This window comes from Chamaea fasciata, unplaced genomic scaffold (assembly GCF_029207755.1).
Source record: "Chamaea fasciata isolate MVZ Bird 193981 ecotype frontalis unplaced genomic scaffold, bChaFas1.0.hap1 SCAF_5, whole genome shotgun sequence".
In the NCBI taxonomy this organism is placed as follows: Eukaryota; Metazoa; Chordata; class Aves; order Passeriformes; family Sylviidae; genus Chamaea; species Chamaea fasciata.
In genome coordinates, this window is record NW_027094090.1 from 58,970,061 (window position 1) to 58,989,171 (window position 19,111).

Sequence of the window (19,111 nt, forward strand, 5' to 3'; positions counted from 1 at the left end):
TTTGTACTGCCACAAAATGAAATACAGAAACATCCCTGAGGAATGACTGATTATTTAAACTCATTTTTGGGTTGGCTTGTGTTTGTTTAAAGCAGGTGCTTATTGGGAGGGATGATTGGTCTCAGCATGGAACTGACCTCTGATTAATTAATAACCACTGTCTGGAACCTGACACTCTAAACGGGAAGTAGAAAAGTAAACAGCTTAAGCCATCTGTGCTAACTTTTGCTTGAGAGCTTGACTGCTCTTATTTGATGGCTGTGCCTTTTCCTGGGGCACACAGAAGGGGTAGAGGGAGCCCATTGTAAAAAGGTCAGTTCCCATGACGTGACCCAGAGTGCCACCAAAAGAGGGGAAGCAGAGGCATGTGTTGTATCTTAATATTCTCAGTAGATTTCTCTGAACCAGCTCTACCAATGACAAGATTTTAGTGGATTAATTTTGTTAAACTTTATTTCCTCCCTGTCCTGCCCTCCCCCTCCCCCCGCAAATTCATCCTCTGCTTTAATAGTTTCTGAGGAAAGTAAATATTATTCATTTCCCGTTTTGTTCCTTTCCTTTCTCATGCTTCTTGTGATCAGTGGAAGCTGGTGGGTGTGCAATACGGGTTATTTATGTACTGTTTAATTTGCTGTTGTTACTTGAGATGATTGGAAACACTGACAAACTAATTTTGGAAAATGAAGACTTATTGTAATGGAAACACTTTATAAATACCATTTTGACTGAAAGAGTCAGAAAATTATTCTAACCTGCAGAACGTGGCTCCCTGAAAAATTTGTGAAGAGCTGTTTACCCAGGACGTGTTGCCAGCTGGTACACATCCTGCTAGCCTCCAGACAAGGGACATTTCTAAGGGACATTTCTAAGCTATCTTGTCAATCCTGGCAAACAGATGGGCTTACTGTTTCCCACGGGTCTGCATACATCCAGAGCTGTCCTCCAGCAGCTAAAACCTTCCTGTGCAGCATCCTGTGCTGCTGGCAGTGGTGGCAGTAGAGATGGAGTATACACTTTGATGTGTACCTGGAAATAACATTAGGCTGAGGTACCACATGCCTCTATGGAACCTTCATCCCTGTTTTATGGGATACCCCAATGATGGTGGCATAGGTCTAGAATGTTTCATCAGAATCTGTGGATGTGATGTAGGCTCCATCTCTGTTGGGTGGCTGAGAAGGTGAGTGACTGACTCACCTCTGGATTCCCTGTGTTGATCATAATAGCAAAACTTCAGAGTACAAGTTAAGGTTCTCTATCAGTACAGCACAAAGAGCACTGGGACCTCACTGGTATTCCTGGAAGTGTCCTCTTCCTGTTGTCTGAATTATGGGGGGGGGGGGGGGGTTTGACAGAAAAAAAATACCTTCGTTTTCTTTCTTCCTTGACCGGTGTCAGACAGAACAGTCCTGGGTAAAAAATACTTGCCAGCTGTGAAGGATGTCAACCCTCTGCTTGTGAAAGCTCTGTGCACACACTGGTTGGGGTGGTTTTCATCCTGGAGGTGGCCTGGCACCCCTGGAGCTGCAGAAACCCATTGCATCAGGTATCATTTGGAGTCCCACCACATTCAGCTGTGCCAGGGTTAATGATTATTATAACACTCTGACAAGGGGCCCAGTGCTTGTGCGTGATGCTAAGAGTGTAATGAACAGCAAGCCTTTGGGCAGGCTTGCTTCCCATTATCTGGTTAAAACACAGTGTGAGGGGTCAGGAATGTGACTTTAAGGTATAAGTGTAGGCTAGACATGATCTAGAGAATAGCAAAGATCACCTATTCTTTCCAACCTGTCAGAGCTGTACTATGACATTAAAGTTAATGAGCCAGAAATGAGCAGGCATGTCCCTAGAGAACTGTTCTTTTTTTTTTTTTTTTTTTTTTTCCCCTCCATAAAGACTGGTATGCACAGCACTAACATAATATGCACCTCTGTGCTGGTAGTAAATTAATGCCTGAGATGGCAGGAGCTGAAACTTAAAAGAAAGCTTTTAAGTTGCCTGCACCCATTGTCTAAACCCCAGGATATTCTTGTTAGAGGAATATTTTGCTGAGGCATATAATTTAGGTTATATATATATTTATATAGAGTGCAAAGGTTGGACAGAGCTGAGAGAAGTTACCCCTTTCAGTTTGCTGTGCACAACTTGGGGCAAGACCTGGGAGAATGGAAGGAAATGAGAACTGAAGACAAATATTAAGCAGCAGAGAAATGTGATCTAAACAGAGCCAGTGCTTGAGCACAGACTGTATGAACAAGGAGGCTGCAAAGCACATGGATTTCACCATATCCTCTTGGAAAATTCCATGATTCTTCTAAGAAAACTGTCTAGCTATATACACTGATGATGGGAGGCTTCTGCACCGAAGCAGTGATGTCCTGGGTCAAACTTGCCTGAGGAAAGTGTCTTCCCTCAAGTCCCGGATCCATGTCTCTTTGGATGGTCTCATCTCTCATCTTCTTAGAAATAGCCTTCGAAATATGTTCAGTTTGACTGTGCTGTGGCTCCAAACAATGGTATTATAGGAGAAAGCCTGTTCTGATTCATTAAAACAGTGCTCTCAGGCATCCAGCAAGTACAGCAAGGGAATGTATACATTATTAAAGCTCTGTCTCATCTGTTCTGCAGTGTTGATGTGGGATATTTGGTGGGATGGAGAGATGAGGCAGTGAGCTAAGAAGCAAGAAAAGCAGTGGGCTGACAGAAGTAAGAGCAGGAAAGCTGTACCTGGGGTTGTTGGGAATTTGCTTTCCAACATAGGCAGATCTGTGACAGCAACCTGCTTGCAGGTGGTAGGGGGTTGAAGCAAACACTGCTGTGAGATGCTTAACAGGATGTGGAGAGACAGGAGCTGGCAGTAAGCGTGGGTTACTCTGACATGGAAGAGCACCTGTGACTGATTGAGGGCAGTGACAGCTGAGACTGGGAGCACTGCCAAGAGAGATTTCCCCTGCTCCCTAAAGGTTGCCTGCAGTGTGTGAAATATTTTTCACCTGGGAGCCAGGCTGTCTCTTCTATTGGGAAGCTAGGAAACTTTGGTAAAGGCAAAGCCAAGGTGGAGGCTAAGCAAAGGGCAATGAATTCAATGGAGATGAGACCACTCTCCTGGTGTCTCAATGCCCAGGGCCTCTGGCCCATGTCACCCCTGCTGCTGCTCAGCAGCATTGTCAGATACCTCATGGTGCCAGTGTCTCCTTGGGGCACCTCAGTGCCTGGAGAGGAGAAACCCATCCCCTCATCTGCAAATTGAAGAGAGTGTACCACCCCCTCCTTCAGTACAGCTCCTGCCCCTCTGCCAGGAGACGTGGGATGCACATGTTTGAGTGCAGCTGGCACTGAGCTGGTCTCTGTCCTGTCTGACCAGCCCCCATGCCAAACTCTGGCTTGTCTCCTTGCCCTTTTTCAGGGAGACTCTTGGTGGCCACATATCTGTGCCATGACAAGCTGGCCTGTATTGCAGTCTGGGGGTTTTGTGTATTTTTCCTCCATGAAGAGATTGTCATGTGTACTGGGTAAATATTTGTGAATCGGGTTGCTTCCCTCCAAACCCTTTGGAAGTCTAGACTTGAGCACTCTGTTTCAGAAATCATCTTTTTACTACAGTAAACCTTGTGGTGCTCTAATCTATTCAGTTCCTGAAAGGTGCCCAGGAAGTATTGTCCTTCAGCATCTGCCTGCATGGCTAGTGTCAAGTCCTGTACACAGGTTGTGCTCATCTGTCAAAATAGAATTGGTAGCCCTGTTCCTCTGGGATAACCTGATTTACCAGAGGGAAGCAGCTGCTGGAGAGGCATGGGGAGCTAAGATGAACTGCTCTGGCTGCAGTGTTATCTTGCTGGAAAGGAAGTGATCTGGAACTTGGTGTGCTGGCTTATCCATTGTAAGTATGCCTTCAGGTTTCAGAGAGATTTTTCTATGCCAAGCTCTTAGTCTTGTCTCTCACGTTAGGGAGATTGTGACACGATTCCAGTTGCCAAAATGTTTTGGTTTTTTTTCCTCTGTTTTAAATGGAAGAGTTTAGATTTACCTTCTTAGAGGAGGGAAGGGTGGTGTCTGATTCAAAGTTTCCTGTGAACTGGTAGCTAAAAACTAGACTTGGAAGTAAAGTGTATTTGTGAAGGATTTTCGTGCTCAGCCCTATCAGCATGTATCAATGAATTACGAGCCAGGAAACCTCTGCCTGCATCCATCTCCTCTGGTTTCAGCACTACTGTGCACTGCATACACATCCATTCTATAAACACAAGATAGCAAACTCTTTTCCATCTCTGTGTTGTTTATGACAGTTCACGTAAATATTGAAATATAAACACAGGAGTGTATGTCATGTAATCAAGTGAACCTGGCAACCATCTGCTGCTAAATGGCTGAAGAACTTCATCCTGCCCTTACACCAGGTCGTTCTGGCACAATAGTTGAAAGATCATATGGGTAACTTTTGATTTATTAGGCCTACCAAATACTGGTGTCTTTGTTGCTTAGAAGAAATTTCTCCTATCCTTATCTCATGCTGGTTTTGGAAAGAAAACCTCATATTCCAGCACAATTCAGAAAACATCAGTCAATCCTTACAAAAATAATAGTTCTCCTGAACTAGCAGAGCTGTAAATTGCAGTATTTTGTCAGGCTGCTGTTGCTGATGACTGACTTGTGTTATAACCTGCTTTAAAAAACTGCTCTGCCATCATGACAACGAATGTGTTGGGCTTTTGGCTTAAGGATGTGATTTCCCCAATGTGTCTTCAGCTGTGCAAATAGAGCAGCTTAGTGTTTGTAATTTAGGGCCGTATCACAGACCAGGAGGTTTCAGGTTGTGAAAATGTGTGTGGCATTAGGGGAATAACATCCTGACTGAAACATTCCAACAAGTGGGGGCAGGATGGGTTACCATGCCTGCTTCTGGTGGCAAGGAGCTAGGCAGAAGGAAACCCGTTCTCAGGGCTCCTGATGTGCCAGTCACCACTTCTTGCATCTGGAAAGAGGATGTGCTGCCCAGTGAAGTGACAGCCTCATCCTAGACGTGGTCCTCCCCATGCCTTGGGAGATGGACAGAGCTGCAGGGTGAAACCAGGCTCTCAGGCATGCTTGTGGTGGCAACAGAACCCCCTGGCCTTCCACAGGGAACTTTATACCTTAAATTTCGCTGGAGGAAGAGGGTTAGGAAAGCTTCTGGCAAAGCTGAAGGACAGCAATTAATACTCCTCTGAACACTTTTTTCTTTTCTGACCTAAATATGGGCAGCCAGTTGCAAGGGGTGTAACTACTGACCTGCTAAGGAAAGTGTCATCATGTAAAATAATTTGGACTTCCAGAGCAGAGCTGGAATTGAAACGCATGTAGGGTGTCTGCTGTTGATTTTGTCCCTGAAGATCTGTTGTATGGTCTCCTTTTGGACCATCTGTTTGATACTGAGGCGTTTGGTAAGAAAAGAATTACACACAATCCAGGGTGTGGTGCAGCACTTTGTGCAGGAGTTTTCCCTCTCCACCTTTTTACAAGTGATTCTGGCTCTTATATTCTAAATATACCCCTGAGGGAAAGGGAACAGCAGAGCCAAGAATTATTAACATCTTTTGAAGGAAGAGGCACTGCAATACTGAGGAAGGAGGCATAGATGTTGGGGGAGAGTTGCATAATTTAAGTGTGACAAGTAATTCCCATTAGTGTGGACTCTAATGAGCTCTTTTCTCTAGTTCTAGGCCTGTTTGAAGCAAGGGTAAATCATCAATTAATCTACACAGCATTGCTGCTTTTTTTTTTTTTCCAGAATAGCTCTTCACTGCAGGACAGCAGCTTTATCACACTGCAAATGTTGTTCCTGATTCATCCCTTCAGAAATACCTCATGCACAAGTCCCACAGCACTGATGGTTTTTGGCTTAAAGAGGACACAGCAAGTGTTCATTGCACCAGCTGTAGCTCTTGCATGCCACCTGACTGTAGTGTCAACACAGGAGTTGAGAATCAGGAGAAGGTTCTCCTGACCACCAAACCCTCTACCAGCTCAAGCGGCAGTTCAAGCTCAGCTGGCTCTCTGGGTCCATGGGCTTCAGAGGTTTTATAATAAGGTTGTGAGAGAGATGAAGGGCTCCTGTCTGGCAGTAGCTAGATTTGCTTGAATGCTGCATGTGACTTTTTTATGGCACAAGAAATGGGACTGGGAAATCCCAAATAGACTTCTCATCACAATTTCTCAAGTAGCTGTCCTGATGCCACCAGAAATGTCCTTCTCTTTGCAGTTACTGCCCCAAGTTGATTGTCCTGTCAAAGAAGGAAGTTCTGCTTAATTGCAACGGAGATGTTCTCCTGATTAATTTTTCTCTCTTTGTGGATTTTTTTTCTTTGCTTAAAAGTAGCTTAGAAAGAAAGTACAAGCTACTGGTTTTGTAAGCAGAGATTTTTAAAATTTTAGCTAGTGCTGGATTAAGATGAGTGGTGTGAAATTTTGATAATGTTTTTCTCCAGAATATCTTGTGCTTAATGCTGGGGCCCACATTTCTTCCTTTTCACGCTCTAAGTAGCCTATCACATTTGTATGTCAACTGAAAGGCCTCCAAGAAGAATTTCTAACATTGGCATAACTAAAATTTTACAAATTCAAAAGCAGGTCAGTATATCCTTGAAGTGAAATAGCCTGTGCTGGCTGGAAGCTGTGTTTTATTATCTACATTTCCTTGTAAGAGCCAGTTCTTTGTATGGATGTTTTTTTGGATGCACAATGAATACTCTCACACACCAACAAGCATCAGTTGCTATTTCCTTCTTGAGACCCATACAGGGTTTGATCTGTGCTGGCTGCACTCTCCGTTCTCCCTTAATTTAGTGGCACTGTTTATGTAATTGCTGCCTTTCTGATTAAAGTGCGTGAGTACAAGCTGAAGGTTTGACACAGGCAGCCAAACTTTTTAATTGCCTTTAGCTCATTTCTAGCTGTGGCACATCTCTTTGAATGCAGCTGACTCATGGGAAAGTCTGGGAGAGAAATGATACCCTTTTATTTATGCTTTTTCTTTTGTGAAATTGCTCTGTGAATTTTTATCACCTAATGGTTTCTCTGACACTTTTTAAAACTGTTCAGCTTCTCACAAAGAGACTATTTTATATGAGACTTGGGCCAGTAAACCATTTCTGTGATCTGGAAGGTGCTATGCTTCCTTCACAGAGCAATCCATTTCGAAATTAGCTGGGCCTGCCTGCTCAAGAGGAACTCACAGTTGTTGCTTGGCTGCCAGTCCTGAATGTACCTATTAAATGCCATATTTCTGTAAAAAAAACCAGCAAAAATCTATTGCTGACTAGCAGATCCTGAAATTCATGCATGTCAAGGGTAGCATAAATAATTTCAGCATGCAGTTTTGGAGACAACAGTAGTTTCTGGCTTAGTAAATACTAACTTACATCTAGTATATTGAAAAAGGTGATTATGTAAGGTAGAAATCAGCTGGGGCTTCAGCAGAGCTGGGAGGAACAGACCTCTCTTCCATTCAAAATGCCTTTTAGAATTCAAAGCGCTTAGTGATATGGATATTGACTTATCCTGACCTAAGCTATGACCAGCCTTGTTTTGCTTCTCCCAGGTGCTTCCAAAGCACAGATAGATTGAAGCTCCAGCTCCTTCCACTTCCTTGTCTAAGGCAAGAAATGCTACCACTCTGTGTTGCCCCCATTTATGTACAAGGGTGATGGGTCATTGCTGCTGCCTCTGACCAGCCAGGTGGAATTGTGCCAGATTTGAGGACTATGAATTTGAGTCTGGAAATCAGTGTTTTACGGGTAGGTGTCGGCTTACCTCGCCAAATTATAATGGCAGGCTCCTGGCCCAAATTCCTTTGTAAATGTCCCTCTCCTCTCCCAACAGTTGCTCAGGAAATACAGCTCCTATGAAAAGCCTGAGGAGCTCCTTACTGTCACTCCCTTCTCTAGCTCAGGTGGAATTCAGTACATCCTTTTTCCTCTAAGGTAAAAGCATGAAAGTTAGCAAAAGTATATGCTGTATCCTGCTCCTCCCTTGTAACTCTGTGGGAGATCTGCTCATAGGTGACCTGGCTGGAAATATCCACTTGGCCCACTACCAGTTAGAAATCTGGGGACTGCTGGAGGGCCTGGTTTGTCTATGGGAGCCTTTGTAAAAGGTGAGACAGAAGGAAGAATGCACTCACCCAGCTTGCAAGAGGGAAAGCAGAGATGATAACTTTTTAAAAGATACAACAGACTCAGTTATACCACATATTTCTCAGACTAGAAAACCATGATTTACTTGCTTGAAGGGTTTTTTTTGTCCACCTCTGTTTCTACTAAGCTTGTCTTTCTTTATTCCTGACCTGTGATTGTTGAAGGAGTTTTCCTGGGGGAGAGAAGATGAATCTGGGCTTGCATATGGTGAGGAGTTGGGGAATATCTGCTGTGCCAGCTTGTTGTGTGGAGGGTGCTGGACTGTTTAGGTTCAATCAGGACCACCCTTGTCTTGTCTCCACATGAGGCTGTGAAGCCAAGCAGGTCCCTGCACTTTTTTTTTTTTCCCCCACCAGCTCTTCTATCCCACTTGACCAAGGGCAAGTGAGCTGCAGGTTTTCCTAAAGTTGAGATTTTTATTTCCTGGAGTTACAAGCAATAGCAGAGACTCCTTAGGGGCAAATGCCACACTGTTAGCATATGTGGCAGGCTGCACACCTCACTGTATTTGTACCTCTGGGTACAGAGGGAAACCCTTGCCTGCTCTTGCTGCTCAGTTTTCAGCTGAATTTTGTGCCTTGCTTCCAGATGCTTCTGGGTGTTGGGAGAGTCTGTGAGGTGCAGGAAGGAAACTCAGTCATAGAATGATTTGGAACCATTGAAGCTCCATCTTGTTCCACCCCCTCTGCCATGGGCAGGGCCAGCTTCCATTAGATCAGGTTGCTAGAAACCCCATCCAAGCTGGCCTTGAACACTTCCAGGGATGGGGCAGCCTGTGCCAGGGCCTCAGCACCCTCTCAGTAAATGTGCTTTTATGGCTGGTGGCATGGTGTTCTGCAAACTTAGAATCTGCTTTCCCTCTTGAGAGCAGCTTCACTCCTAAGTGGCGCCAGGTGAAGATGTGCTTGTTTATTGCAGTGGTGTTCAGACCTCAGTCGTCCAGCTGGGTTTGGGCAGTCACAGATGCTCGGTACATTGGATCACAGCCCTAATTTTGAAGGTGCATGTTTTTAGGTGTGCCCTTAACTAGGAAATGCTTCAGCTCAGGTTACTGTTTGTCTTGGGGTTTCCCGTAGCTGTTTCCTCACTTTCTCCTCTGCTGCCACCACGTGGACACGTCTCGGTGTTCATTTGATGTTTGTATTTTTCACAAGAATACCCTTCATCCTTGATTGTCTACAGCTTTCAACTGTGCACACCATGTTTCTTCATTTGCCATGAAACTCAGCAGGGGGAAATCTGAAACGTTAAAATAACAAAATAAGGAGAGAGAATCTCAGTCATGTTTTCCTTTCCCATTCTTCTACTGAAGGACTTGCAGAAATTGTACATTTTTCATCTCTAGAAAAGGTTATGTAGAAGTAACTAAGTGTGCATGGCAAGTTACAAACCTCAGACAGAAGTTTCACAGGCATCTCAATCAAGAGCCAGGCTCAAGCCTTAGCAAACTTTTTTCCAAAGGGCTGTTCCTGTGTCACTGAGGGCTGATTGAGTGGCTTTTATGTGCCATACATTCAGCTCTGAAAATTGCACTTGGGACTCAACACCATTTATGCATTTCTGAAAATATCATTTTGAGAGCAGAACTCCATTAAAACTACCAAAATGGAGTTCTGGAGTGGAAGAGGGACTATTAGTGATGTCTGGTGCAGCTTGTGCAGTTTCATGACAGAGCAGCTTTGGAGCAGCAGTGCAACCTGGATCCTGTTCACCTTGGGGCTCAATCAGGCCACAGCCAAGTGGATAACTGTATTGGAATCTGGACACAGACAAGGATGATCTAATTCTAGATTGAGCTATAACTTATATTCCTGTATTTGTCCATCAGTAACTTTCAATGTATTGTTTCATCAATAAATGAAACATTTATAATCCGCTGCTATATAGAAAAGCAGCCTACAGATGCAACTCTGTTAGAAGTGATGCATTATGCTGGAGCAGGCCCTGAAAATTTAGCTTTTGTGAGGCTAATTTGTATCAGTATTGCACATGAGCAAACCACTCATGAGGTCCTCACTTTGCCAAGTGTTTGGGCCTTGGAAGAGTACTCTTTCCCTCTGCCATCAAATGTTAAAAACAATGAAAATTTGGAGTGAGGGGCTGTTCTTCTCCCCGTCCCCTTCCAGTCCAGGGATGATTGCTGGAAGTTAACACCTGAGAGTGCTTTTTTTCTCTTTATATCAGAGAAAATCCTTGTGAATGGCTGGATCACATCTGATAATTTTACTGTCTTGTTAGGGGGAAAAGGTTTAAATGAAACACAGACTTTAATGCAACAAATGCAGCTCTAGGTGTATGGAAAACTGTGCTGTCTAGTTTCCCAGAGTCATAGGTCAGCTGCCAGGACAGATTACAGTTGGATTCAGTCCTTGACATCAGCTACATAGCTGATGTTCAGTGTGGTAACAATATCTAAAAGAATAACTAAACATCATGCGCTTTTATCTGTTACAATATCTCTGACAGAAGAAGTTTGGCCCCAGGGCTGTGAAATCCTAGCGCCTGTATGATGGAGAATTGCTGTTCAGCCTCAGAGAATCAAGAATGACTTTCTATTTTCTCTCTCTTTTCTCCCTCTACTGGCGAACAGGAAAAGATCATAAAACATTCAGAGCTTTCTTTTGGTCTTCAGAGACATCCTTAATCTAGAATCCACCCAAACTTCCAGCTTTGACTCATCTTGAAGGTAGAATTAAATGAGCCAAAACAGCTGCATCAGAGGCCCACACAAGGTGGTACACAATGTGCTGTTCTGGGGCTGACTTTGGTTTCAACCCTTGTCTAGCAACTGTCGCAGGAATATTCTGAAAAGCTCAGTGTGCATCAGTGCTTTAGAAAACCCCCTGAGATGAGTCTGGGAGATCTGGCTGCCTGGGGCCAGGCTGACCACATCACCCTGGCACTGCAGGACCACTGAGGTGTGAAGGCCCTTCCAGCCCAACCCCTGCTCGGGGCAGGGCCACCTGAAGCCGATTGTGAAGGGCTGTTTCTAGTGAGGTTTGGAATATCTCCAAGGATGGAGACTACACAACTCTGGGCACCCTGTGCCAGTGTCTGGCCACTACTGTGGTAAAAAAGTTTTTCCTTGTCTTTCATTGGAATTTCCTATGTTTGTGCCCATTGCTTCTCATCCTTTCAGTTGAGCATGCCAAAGAGAAACCTCAGAAAATACCCGATATTGGTGTTAAATGCTTTTGCACCCCAGAGTTTTGGCCTTTTCCTTCTAGACTGCCTACTGCTTTATATTTCCCGAGAAGCAATCCCTGATTATAAAATGAGATGATAAAGCAGCAAACACTTTTTAAAGTCTGCTTCTGCTGAAAGAAAGCCTGTCCAGCTGTTTTAAGAGAAATATGAGCCTCTTAATGCTGCTCACCCCTCAGACAGAAGGAATTGTCTAAGTTCCTCCTCAGACAATTTAGAGCGGCCATTTCAAAACCAGCCTTTAGCATCTTGAAAGCAAACATGCTGTCAACAAGGTTTCAAAAAAAAAAAAAAAAAAGGACCTGCATAAAAAGCATGAGTAATAAAAGATATTATCTTAAAACAGTTGGTGAAATAATGGGAGATATCCTGGACTAGAGGTAAATTTTGCTGTCTTTTTGACTACTGACACGTCAATGCATGGGGTTTCTCTCTCTCCTGGACTGTGGGGGAATAATTTGGAACAGTCCTGCTTTAGATTTAGTACACTCTTTAGACTGACACTGAGAAAAGCTGTCTTTAACCATCTCTTTCACCCTCAGGAGGGCATTTTGTCTTCCTTCCCAGCTTCTTGGAAGTTTTTTGTCTATGGCAGAGAAAATGTTTCACAGCTTTTCTTCTGAGAGACTCAGAAGTATCCTGTGTATTATGCTAAGATGAAATCCTCTGTCTTGCAGGTTCACCCCACTACTGAAAGCAGTTTTGGGGTTGTAACCCACAATACCTTTGGCAATATTTTATATGGTGATTCTAATATAGCACTTAGTCTCTACCTCTCCTTCTCACCAAACTGCAGTTTTTCACAGGGCAATAGTCCTGCCTCCATAGATCACAGGAATCCTGTGTATGAAGTAGGAATATCCCATTCAGGCTGTTTGGGACTGGCATAACTTTCACCATCACAATACTTGCTGCTCCGGGATATTTTTTATATTTCTGCAGAGGTTTGTGGGGGGAAAGTTCAATCATCCCCTTGCCAAGATAAAAATTAAATATCTTGGTTCTGATCTGAAATGTTTGCAGTGAAGTGCTGCCTGTAGGATAATTAATCAGTAGAATATAACGTGGATATTCATAAGCAGTGATAACAAATTTGTTGGCCTTTTTTCCTGGTCAAATATGAAATATAACTGCAATGTAACAGCAATGCAGAGGGCCCCTGAAACAGGTTATTCTGCAGTGCCTGCTGTGGCTTCAGAAAGTTGAATCCTTTGGAAACTTTCTGCAGAAAAATGAATACAAAGGATTTTAAGATGCAGCAGTGTCTGTGAGATGACATGTGATGAAAAATGCCGAAGTTCTGTACAAAGCTTTCAGGTTCATTTCTCTCCGAGCACATCATCCATCAGATGATGAGCTCCAGAGTTATGGACTGCCATGTTAAACACCGGAGAAGTAATCCCTGGAGAGCTGAACAAAATCCATGACTGTTTCTTACCTCTACAGGAGAATATGAAGTACTGTGTTCTCCAGTCATAGGGCTGGTGTGTTTCCCTTGCATTGGCTTCCCAAGAGATCCAAGGGTATAATGAATTGTACTGGAAAATCAGATTTGGCATTTTGTTGGAATACCCAGGTGCAAAGTCCAGAATACCAGATTTTGCTGGGAAGAGTGATGAAAACCTCCCTGTTTCTGGAAAGTATTGCACTAGAGTGTTGCAGCCATGGGAAATACTCTCCCATGTGTGGGCCTTAGGAAGTCATTCCAATCAGCTCAGCAATAACCACTGCCTTCTTCTCTTTCTGTTTCTAGAGGTGTGGCTCTCTGAGTCAGTCAAACCTGATATGTACTACTTCAGGGTAAAAGCTCTTTTCTTTCCCAGTGCCCACCCTACTGTCCATCCACTTGAGAACTGTGGGAAGAGAGGCTGTCCTTGAAGACAGGTGAAAAAGCTGTTCAGAACCTCAGCCTTTCCCTGATCTATTGTTACCAGTTTTCCAGCATTGTTTGTGTGGGGGAGAGAGCTTGATATCAGTGAACAGTTTTCCATAACCTTACTCAATGCATGGTTCCTTTGAATTTAGAGGACTTCATTTGTTTTCAGATGGCCCCTTTCCCTAAAGAGACAGAATATCTCTTTTCTTAAAAAAAAAACAACAACAAAAACCCAAACCACCCAACTTCCCCTGAGTAGTTTCCCAAGCCTGCAGGGAAAAGCTGGGAGGTAGTTGCACCCTCAAGGCTGCTGTATGCATTTCTGTGAGAGCTGCAGTTAACTCTGAGTTGTGATTGCTGCTAACACATTCCATGGAGCAAGAAGTATTGTGTGTGGTAAAATACCTCTGCATACTAGATTTTCGAGTGCTTTTAAATTGCTTTAGAGCATTAACTTTGACGTTGTTACTAGTGGAAAAGGAGTGAATGAGGTTTTTGAGCATTTTTCTTGAAGACTTGTTTACAGTTCTTTTAATCCTAACTGCACCGTAATTTGTGCAAAGAGGGGCCTGCCAAAGAGTGGCAACACAGTCTTCCATCTCTGCATTTCTCTGAAGAGTTTGGCTTAGGCACAGTAAGACAGAGCTGCTACCACTGCTGTGTTGTTCTGAGAACCAGCCAACCCAGCCCACTAAAATTGCAAATGTCACATGATTTCTCCCAGGCCAAAGCTGTCAACACCAGGACTCTGGCTGCCCTTGGAGCCCCAGATGCCACCTCTCAGCTGACCCCAAGACACTGGGGGGATGAATATTGTTTCCCATGGAAAAGGGCCATTGTTTTTGTCCAGGAACCCGTGGCCTAATGTGCGACTGCAGCCACACCAAACCCCAGATCTCGCTTCACGATCTCACTTCCCCGGGCTCCTGTGCAGGAGCTGCCACTCCCAGCTCTGAGCCTCTGGCCTCTCTCTGATCAATGCCACAGGTGGGAGAGCCTTGTCCCAACCCAGGGTTTCATCAGAGGGTCATCAAGTCCTTGGGAATTGCTTGTGGGTAGGATGGAGCTTGTTTCTGCACTGCCCGTCTGCTTCCCACGTGAGCCAAAATGTTAGGTCTGGGCTGTTCAGCTGGGGAAAAGGAGCGATTAAATAGCTGATTCTGCCTGATGTGTCACAGGCTGGTTTAAACTTTAACTGAAATCTCAGGCAACTCTTGCCTGAAATTGGCTTAAGGGAAGAGTCGTACGCGCAGACACATTTTTGCAGCACTTTATTAGGAATCCTGGTGAGCCATAGGATTTGAGCTGCCTTAGACTTGGAAATAGGTCCCTGTTTTAAAGGCTTTCAGCAAATTACTGAATATTTGAGGGAATGGCAACCTCTAGACAGTCAAGGAAAGTGCCCAAATTAGCAAATATTCCAAGGCTGTGGTGTCTGAATATTGGATTATAATGAGGTGAATCACCCACTTGACTGGTGACTGCCTGCCTGTGACACACCTGTGTCTTCCCAGTATGTAATTCCCAAAATAATTCTATTATGAACCCGGTTTCTACTCCTCCTGAAGGGAAAATGACAATAATAATTATTAATAAAAATTAAAATGTCGCATGTTACAAACAGATATCTATGCATCTATCCCACGTATAAAATATAACATGTATAGAGAATCAGTTAAACAGTGAATTTGGCTGAAAGTTTCAAAACTAAGAGGGAAAACTGCTTGTCATCCCAATGCTTGTTCATGCTGTAGATAGGAAGTCCAGGTGTGTTTTTGAAAATGCTGAAGAGCTGAAATTACTTGTTTTCATTTTTGAATTACCAGAGGGTTGGGGAGATGGTGATACCTGGTTTTGTTTTTTCCTAAGCAAGTAATGGACTTGCATAAACCAGAATCATCCATAAATGGACAGCTCTGGGTCTTGCATCAAGACTAAAAGGATAAAAAACTGTTTCTTTTTTAAAATAAAAGCAATTATTCAAGAGCAGTCCTAGAAGTCTTTCATCCAACCAAAACTTATCTTATGTAGTTCCATGCAAGGGTCACACTCATGATAAAACCCCACCCGAATAACTGAGCTTAAGCAGGAAAGAGGAATAATGAACTGCTGACCTTGAACCAGCTTGTCCAGTTCTTTGGAGCCAGTGGTGATCTGGATGGTCTCTGACCATCGTTGGTGGAGTTCTGTGGCGAAACCCTGGGAATTAGTTTGTCTGCATCAGCCTGAGTGAAAACCCATCTGATCAGTGCTGGGAGAGTTCATGCCATTTATTAACCCCCCAGTAACTAATATTTCCCGCCTAGTGGAGAGGTGCCTGCATCATTCCATGCACATTTCATAGAGCCTGTATGAGTTCATACCTCTGAACAGAACTGAAATTCTGCTTGAGGAAAAAAGCTCTAACATCCCTTTTGTGTGTTTTACAGAAATATCCTCCCCTTCAGTTCAGTCCTGTCCTGGTGCATTTTGCCTTTTCCCAGTACAAGCCATGTCACACTCCTAATCACCTTTACTGCCCTTTGGAAATGTCAGGAAAATCCACAAATGCCAGGGGTTTATGTCCATAAAGGAGACAGTGGAGTCCTTCAACGTTATTAAAATAAAGGGAGAGAGTCCACTGGGGCACACACCCGCAGGGTTCTCTCTCTCAAGGTTTTGGAGGACACCGGCTCCTTTTAGCCTAAATTCCTGGCTGCATGTTGCCCTTTTCCCATTGGCTTGGGTACCGGGAAGGTACAGCCTTCCAGATCTGCCTACCACATAACGAGGCCGGATGGATGCTGTGGCACAGCCACGGATCCAGGTGCACGAGTTCCAGAGGTGCCGCTGCTCTGTGGGCACTTATGGTGGAGCTCACGGAGCCTCCGGCACACAGAGGGAGTTTGCCTTTTCCTGACCCCCTGATTTTCAGTAGCTCTGGTCTCAGCACCCAGTTCTGCTGTGCCTTCTGCACAGCAGGCAGCTAAAACATTTCCAAAGGGGATGCTCTCACCAACATGTCCTTCTCTGCCCCTTCTCCAGGAAGAGGGAATGCTGACCCTCCGAGCAAGACCCCCATGGGAGACCGAGTTCATTGACTGCTTCCAGAAAACCAAACTTGCTTTTAATCTCTTGGTAAGATATGGAGGAGTTTCCATCCCATGAAGGGACAGGGCTTTTCCCTGTGTATCCTAGCAGTGAGTGTTTAGAGTGGAATTTGAACAGAAAACACTGCCGAGGGAAAAAGGTGTGAATTCCAGATTCTTCAGAACCCAGGACAGGCATTGTGTCAGGTTTGTGCAGGTTTACTGGGACAAGTTCTTAAACCAAAACTGGAAGCGTGACATCCAGGATGGGACAGAGCAGCCAGAGGGTTGCAGTACCTGGGTCTTTTCCGATCCAGGCCTGGGAAGTATCTGCTTGACAGTAACTGAACTCCCCCATTGCCCTGATATTCCTGGCTCCTCTCCTTCTCCCCTGGAAGACCTTCTGGATTGGGGAGGGACTGAAAAGTAGGAATGTAAAGATGCTCCCAGCTCTGCTCAGTGAAACACAAGAGACCAGAAAGGGAAAGAGCCAGCAGGAATTCTGTCAGTTGTGTCCAGTGAACACATCCCACAAGCTCCTTCCTGGGTAGTTACTAATAAGGAAATCTCAGAGACTGTAAACAACCTTAATGCAGGACACCAAGCTCCAGTCTTTCCCCTGAGAAGCAAATACAGATAATTTGTGCCTGCTCAGGATCAGAAGGAGCAGCTGACCTGGCAAGATCCCAGGGCTGAGCATGAAGCAGAGCTGGGACTCCGTGGTGGAGCCCTGCCACATCCCTCCCCACATGGCAGCAGAGTCCTGGGAAGTGCCCGTGCTCTGGGTCACCTGCTGCCAGCAGTTGTTTCCCACTTCACACTCCACACTAATGTTTCATCTCCAGCATTTCAAGTGCTTTGCATTTCAGTGGGAGTGGGGAGTGTGTCTCCCATGGCAGCAGTGCCAGGAGCCCAGGGCAGGAGAAGGAGCTGAAGGGAAGCACAAACTGGAGAGGTTTCTCACCACAGCTCAGCTTATTGCTGCTGCTGAAACCCAGTTGTTGCAGTAAATGAGTCCCAAGTGTTTTCTCCTCCATTTTGCCACAGTTCACCTCAAATACCACTGGATTCGGAGCATTTCAGTAGCCAAGGCAGCTCCAGGTGCCACAGACAAGGCCTTGGTGGAGACTTTTCCTTGTCAGCAATTTGCCAAGGGGCCTACAAAACACCTACCCTGTTATTTTCATTCATTGAACTAGAGGGATTCTCAACCCTGCAAGAGGCAGAAGCAACAATAATCCTGGCCCTTCCTCACTAGGACTTTCAAAATAAGCCAAGTTTTCCTGTGTCTGTTCAAATTACCTTCAAAGGCACTGTTTTAACAGAGAGGGCATTCCACACCACCTGAAAATCATCGGGAATTAGAAATGGGTACAAAATAAAAATGAATGATTCCTATGCCCTGCATCACTTACTCTTCTTAAGAGTCTGCAACACTCCCCTCAAGTGGCAGAAAAAGAGAAGGCACATTCAGGTTAGGGTTAAACTGTGTTTCCTTTCTCTTTCCAGGCCTAACTGAGGAAGAGCATCCAGAACCAGCATGTCCTGGAGATGGTGCATTTCTTATTTGGGCCACTGGGACTGGTAAATCTTATTGGCAGGTCTCCCTGGGAGCTCACTTTTTATTTCTAGCTCACAGATTGTGCAGAAGGGTTAGAAAATTGCTCATGCTTAGCCACAGCTCTCTGGGGAACTTCCAGAAGGGATGCTGGTTGTTCCTGGCCTATGATCCAATTTGCAGCTTGAAGTAAATACAGGAAGCCCAGCAAATCTAAATCTTTCCACTCAATCAACAAAACCTTACTGCGAACAAAAGGGGCAGCCAGCTCAGGTTCCTAGTGGGAATCTGCCTGGTCTCACCTTCAGGAAAACACAGAACAGTATTTGCACTGAAAATAGGAAGCACAAATCCCAACATGGAGAAGGAGCCAGAAAGCACACAGGAATAGCAAGGTATTTTCCATTTTCTGAAGTGCCAGCTTGTGAGGTATCTAACAACAATTTATTTGTAGATTAGACCTGCTTTGACTCCAATACAAAAAATTCTCATGTTCCCCTGAACTGTCCAGTCTCCTTCAGAGACTTAGGCTGATGTTTCTTCAGGTGAGCTGATCGAAGGATCAGTGTGTCCCTGGTTTGACATTTTGACTGTTTCCTGCATGTTCTCTCCTGCTTTTGACTAGCTGTGTAGCCCTGATGTGGCGCTGTGCGTAGAGCATTGAAGAGACTCTGTGCCTCTCTGCTGTGTACATGTGTAATGAGAAAAAAGCCTGGTTTTGCCTCTCACCTGCTGAGCCTACCTGTCTTTGTCATAGGGTGGCACTGCACACTAAAATATAGTGGACACTCCCAAAAAATACTCATTTGTGTTTGCAGCAGGCCTTTGACACAACTTCTGATCATGTGGGGGATTTTTAGGCTGCCCAGAGTCTTGTTTGTTTGTTTGCTTTTTAATATTGCTGCTGTCGTTGTTGTTTGTTTTTTAATGGAAAGTTTTTACTACCTGAAGAGAATTGCTTGTAAGTGACACAAGCACAGAGTACCAGAAAACGGTACAGAGAAGTTAAGGAGCAGAACAAAATGGTGAGGGAGACTGTTCTAGCAACATAGGTGTGATCAGTGCATACTGATCACAGGATGCACTGAGAGTTAAAAAAATAAAGAGGCACTGCCATCACAACACTAGAAGTCTTAAAGATCCAACTTCACACTCCAGTTGTTCTCCCAGTGAAAATGCTGAGAAGAGTGGATGTACTCTGCATCCAGTTACTTACCTGTCTGCTGTAAACTGC

General features: G+C 44.5%; 1 long non-coding RNA gene across 2 annotated transcripts in view; it reads left to right on the forward strand.

Moving 5' to 3' along the window:
- The window catches only part of LOC136289774 (uncharacterized), a 43,620-nt gene extending 27,039 nt beyond the window's left edge, over positions 1-16,581 (forward strand). Inside the window, exon 10 of one of the 2 annotated variants that reach the window (XR_010720868.1) lies at positions 16,276-16,581. This is a non-coding gene — a long non-coding RNA (uncharacterized lncRNA). Of the gene's footprint in view, positions 1-5,767; positions 5,949-16,275 lie in introns of those variants that run through there. The other variant, XR_010720867.1, reaches the window with a different exon arrangement.
- The last annotated feature ends 2,530 nt before the right edge of the window (positions 16,582-19,111 follow it).